Source organism: Xiphophorus couchianus, chromosome 19 (assembly GCF_001444195.1).
Source record: "Xiphophorus couchianus chromosome 19, X_couchianus-1.0, whole genome shotgun sequence".
Taxonomy (NCBI): domain Eukaryota; kingdom Metazoa; phylum Chordata; class Actinopteri; order Cyprinodontiformes; family Poeciliidae; genus Xiphophorus; species Xiphophorus couchianus.
This window is the reverse complement of record NC_040246.1, coordinates 21,920,488-21,926,487: the sequence shown is the minus strand read 5'-3', so window position 1 is coordinate 21,926,487 and position 6,000 is coordinate 21,920,488.

Genomic DNA, 6,000 nt, shown 5'->3' with positions numbered 1-6,000 from the left:
ACCAACAACCAGTGTGAAAATATGAGCAGAACAAAGTGTTTTCTATCAAAACTTGACAGGAAAAACACCGGTTGCATGATTTTATTTCAATGTAGAAGTTAAACTGTGATTATAGATCTCATTCATATCATGGCTGTCCTTAAATTCATTTGTTTTAATGTGATCTGTCAATTTTACCAGTTCTATGAATGACCTTGCATATAAACAGTGTCTTACAAATGAACGTGTCTCTAATATTTTATTTAATGAACAATTTGTTTAAGATAGTCTCTATGGAATCTGATTTTTTACTTAATTTGCTGTTTGACATCATGAATGAGTGAAACAACACTTGCTTGCTGTGTTGTGTTTCAATATCCTTCTGGATAACAGCAGAATGCACAAGTTATTGTAAACTGATAGGGAGGGCTTAGGTGGGGAAATCCCACTGGCACGGCGAGCATTTACTGGTAAACCAAAACACAATGCCAATAATCTCTGTGTCATTAGGAGTGATTTTCCCCCACTCAACCTAATGTGATGACAGAGATAAAACCATGTTGGTCTAACTGTACATGGGAGACAGAGAGAGGCCATTATCTGGACTAATGATGGGAGCACTGACATGAAGCGACTTACAAAGGTATGTTGGAATGACAACATGGTAGCAGCAGAGTGATTAGCCTTCTAACAGGAAGAGGAGTTCTGCCACCGAATGTCCGCTGAGAACTTTAATGCTTTCCAAAGTTGAATTTTAGAGTCAGTAGCAAAGCTGCCAACAGAGGAACGCTTGACAACACTAAGGTTTCACCCTTGCTTGATTTTCTTGTAGGCTAATTTAATGGCGTCAGATAAATCATCATGAAATCCCAGCACAACGTGCAGAGAAAGAGCTCTTGGACAGCACTTTCACAAAGATAGCTTTTAGCACAGCAATCAGTGCTCAGCGACATGAAGGGGTGCCGTTCGGGTCATGCATTCATTTTAGAAACAAGAGGAAAGTTGTCACATGCACCAGAGAGAGAAGCCTGCTGCTGTAATTACAGATAACCCTGCTATCGGCGGAGAGAGCGAGACTCCTGCTGCTGTTGCAGGAGTTTCTGCAGGAGTGTCTCCAGCCTTTTCTCCAGCCTTGTTAAACATGTTTGTCGAGGTTTTGACAAGTTTCTGTTAAAAACAGACAGACACAGCTGGGAGACTCTGGGGTTTGTTTGGTTTGTTTAAGCAGATTAATAGCTTCCTGCAATATTCACTTTGTTCAGTGGTTTCTATTTGTATTCAACCTCTGAGTCAATATTTTGTAGAGCCATATTTTCCTGCAGCTACAATAGTTTTGGGATAGGAAGTTGTGTCACTACTTTTGAGGTCTTGTGACAGATTCTCAATTGGATTTAGGTCTAGACTTTGACTAGGCCAAGGGTGTCCAAACTTGAAAGAAGAAAAAGAAAAGAACAGAAATCAGGCTAATAAAGTGATCAGATTTTGGGGGGATTTTTTTGTAAAGAAATGTTAATCTTTGTAGATCTAAAACTTTAAAAGGATTTTGCACATTTTGCTGTTAGAAACTCATCTAATTTCACATTTTTTAGGCTCAATTAGACAAATTTATTCTCAGTAATCAGAACAGGATTTGGGTCACTTTCTTTCTAAATGCTTGTTTTATTTAGCCAAGTTTAATAAATTACATAAAAGCAGCAAAGTCGGTTTTTCAGTAAAATTCTCTGGATAAACATTATTCTACATATTCAGGATATATACAGTATATATATATATATATATATATATATATATATATATATATATATATATACCAGTTTGAGTATAAAAGAATGAATCTCAGAAGTGAAGGAGAGTTTGGATAAGAGATGAAACAAGTGAAGAAGTCCAGCTTTACTGAAACACTCATGGCTGTCGTTATCTGGAAGACTGACAGCTTCCCCACAGCATGATGCTGCCACCATCTTGTTTCACTGTGAGGATGGGGAATGTGCAGTGTTAGTTTTCCACTATTTTCAACTAAAAAAAGAGAAAACATGAATTCGACGTGTTTCCATCTACAGGGTTAGAGAAAATCAATCAGGCTAACCAATCATAATTTCATCAGATGTTGATGCAAAGCTTGGCTCTGATAAACAAAATGGAGAGGATGCAAACCAGCATAAACCTCAGGAAACCGAGGAGAGACCTGGAAACCTGGACGGTTCATGCCTCTGGTAAGGCACAGTCAAAACTTATTCAGCAAATATGTTTCCATCTTTCCTTTAGCTCATTAACTCTCTATAAGAAAAGTTCAAAAACTCAAGTCAAAAATAATAATTTAAGAAGTTACTGTCGGGGTGTGGTGTGAATTTAGCTTCTTGCATCACTGCTTTTATTCATGCTATACATCAAAATGTATGAACATGAAAACATGGCCATCACTTTGCTTGCAACCTGAAAACATTTTTGTCAGATCTCAGCAGATCACCTTCTAATGTTTGCTACGTTTCCTACACAGCTTCTGCCAAACTGCAGACCGGACGTCTTATGGTTTCTTCCAACAACGGCTTTTTCTTGTTACTCTCCTATAAAGAGCAGATTTACGCAGTGCTAGCTAATAGGTGTCCTATTCACAGAGTTTTACAGCTGAGCTGTAGATCTCTGCAGCTCCTTTCAGAGTTACAGCTGAACACTTGGCTGCTCCTCTGATTAATGCTCTCCTTGCCCAGCTTGTCAGTTCAGGTGGACGTTCATGTCTGCAGTTGGTCCGTCCTCTCTTCATGTTCAGATGATAGACTGGGCCGAGCTCAACGACTGGGACGTGGTTCCAGAAACTAACCCTGCTTTATAATTCTTCACAGATTTCTCTCCTTGGTCTTCATGGTGCTGATTGTCCTCTAACAAACCGCTGGACCAAAACCAGCTGCACTGTGATGACTTATGCTCCTGTTTTCATGGGGTTTTATTTAGGTTGTATCCCAACAAACAGGGCTGCAGAACTGCTTTTTTCTTCACAGGACCACAGTTTTAATTGTAAAAACCATGAAAACATCTCCTTTTAATATCCAAAATTTTGCAGGTGTAACACGTGAAAAAGACGCAGAGGAGTGACCAGTAACCTCATCATCTGGGAGGAGGTTACTGGTTTCTCAGTCACAAGCTGGAGGCAGTGTGCATTTAAAGTCAACATGTCAGAACAAACATCTGAAGACATGAGGCTTCTGCTCGCTGCATGCCGCTGTTGTGCTGCATGTGAAAGTGTAGCGTAATAAAACCGGAATGAGCCACTGCCACCCCACGGAGCTGCAGTCGCTTAATGTTTCATAAACGTCATTTGGAGGTAATTCAGTAAGCCCCCTCATGAAAAAGAGATGAAATACAGATTGCCACTGGGTATATTAACACCTGTCACATCAAGCCAATATCACATTGCATTGTTGTAGTTATGGGGCTTTCTATTATTTTGTCAACTCCCAAAACGTCACCTCGCCCTCTCAGTCTGTAATTACCTCATCAAATAAGGGATAAAAAACCCAAAAAACTAAAATGGGATTTGTGGAAGAGAATAAAAATTTCAAAAACGGAGAAACCTATCATCACATCAAACATATGTGAGACGTGTGACGGTTAGAAGTTAGGGCAGCGAAGCCTCGGGGGCATACAATCAATATTACATTTTCCATCGCCACCTTCATAGCTATTGTAAATGGCTTGTGTCAAAAATAATAACAGGTTGTATCAGGAACCTTGGGTTTGCAATTTGGCTCTTTGTGCTTGGAGGCCCCATTTCTGCTCTGCACCACTTGGTGTTAATGGCGCCTCAGTGGCAGAAAGTGTTGGCACCACACCTCCCTTCTCTTAGTTTTTCCTCCTAATTTCTTCACACATGACAGTTGCATGAAATGTGCAGAGAATGTGCACATGTAAAAGCAAATTCTTACTGCTAAAGATAATTAGCCCTTTGTGCAGGCTTCAGCTCTCAGCCGGTGGAATGGTATTATTAGCAGGGCGTGAGAGATTAAATCTAGTCTCACTTCTGTTGTCATAGCACTCAAAGCAGCAATAAGCAAGATGATATGCAGTAATATGCAAACTGGAGGGACAAACTCCTCTTCACTGGAATCAGAGCTACTTCTGCTCAGAGAGGGGTACTTAACTAAATTCCTCTTTTTTTTTAAAGATGGCTTGATTGCTTTTTTTTTCCATCCAGCTATTTTCTCGTGTTTTGATCATTCACTTTCAGTCCACACGGACGAACGTCTAGAAAATCTGCTCAAGTCTCAAAAATCCCAAATCGATGTTTTCCTCCTGCAACCAGCAGACGTTTGTGTACGGAAGATTTTCAGATTATTTCTTTTTACTTAATCAAGCTTTAAATTTAGATGGTTTAAAATACAAAAACTATTCCAGCGGTCCTTTTCTATTCACTACTTCAGTAATTACTTACTGAAGTGAAACCTCAAGCTTAACATTGGGATGTTAATGATAGATGTGATTTACCAATTCATTGCTACAGTGATTTAGTCATTTAGACAGTTTAAAATCTGGCTTTTCTGCCCAAAGCCTTTCTGTTGATAATGTGACAAAATCAGCAGCAGAGTTAGCAAAACTCAACAATATGAGTGAAAAGTTTCACAAAGAATCACTTCCTGAAGAGTAAACCGAACAGGAAGGTGTCATGATAATTTGACCTTGTTGTCTGTTTTACATGTTGTTGTAACCCATGTTGTGTCATCGCTATATGGTGAGCATCAACACAGCTAAAGTTAGCCTCTGACATTAGCTTCTGTTGGTGTACCACTTTAGTTAGCACTACGTTAGGTAAGCATCACCGCCACCGACTGAACTGTAAACAAATGCATAAAAATAAATAAATAAAAATACATTTTGATGCTATTATACATCTTCCACTGTTTCAAAAAATCAAATACAGTCTGATATTCTCTGCTTCCTGAGTTTTTCTGCAATAAATCAACAACGTCCAATTTCATTTTCATATTACCAAGGTTCTTAATTAACTAGCTGCTTGTGTTACTTATGAGTAAGGACTCTACCTGTAGGGGAATAATGAAAACACGGACACGATGTCACTGCTTTCGTCTCCAGTGTTGTAATGGTAATATTTCAAAACAGTTTCAGACATTACACTGTCACATACTGAGTAAACATTACACACATTCTGGTTATGCCAACACAGTGAAACAAACCGAGCACACACAGGACGCAGCTAACCAGGAAGCTAAGGTGAGTATAGTAGCTCTTAGACTAGTTATCACAGTCACCACAACGCTTCCTGTTCATTAAACAAACATAATCAATAACTTTAACGTCACACCTTATGAGTAAAAACTCTACCTGTAGGGGAATAATGAAAACACGGACACGATGCGTCGCGTTCACCTACATCCGATCAGACAAAACCAATCGAAACTCGAACAATTAACAAACTCTCAAAACTTAAAATCTAAAAGGTTGAACTTTTCAAGAATTATAAACAAACATAGCCGGAAAAGTAACATTAAAGAAAAATACATTGTTATTAAACTTCATTAAACTTAGGCTACCTTTTACTCTATCTGTCTGTAGCACTGAACTTGAAAGACCAAATTAATCGATCGCAGATTACTAGATCTTGTTTTCCCTTTTAGTTGTCTAAAATAGTTTTATCACCACTACAGTTGCACTTGATTTATTTAGGAGTGTTAGAGTAAAAAGGGCTGATTTTGCTCAGATTATTTTTTATTATTTAAAGCAGTTAGGCACTAACTGATCAAATCCACATAAACACACTGAGGTTTGTTGTGTACAGTAAAATATATATATATAAGAAATCCCAGGATATTAATACTTTTGCAAGCACCACTAGTTTCAGTAAAGATGCCAATATAGTTATATCAACTATAAGCAAAGATCCTGCAACTAATCATCCTAGATCAGCCTGGTGGCTGACTTTTTCTTTTTTTAGCTTCCTGCAGACGCTCTTTCATTCTCGTGTCTCTGTCTGTTCGGGGCTTTAAACCTGATTTCTCTTTATCTGAGGAG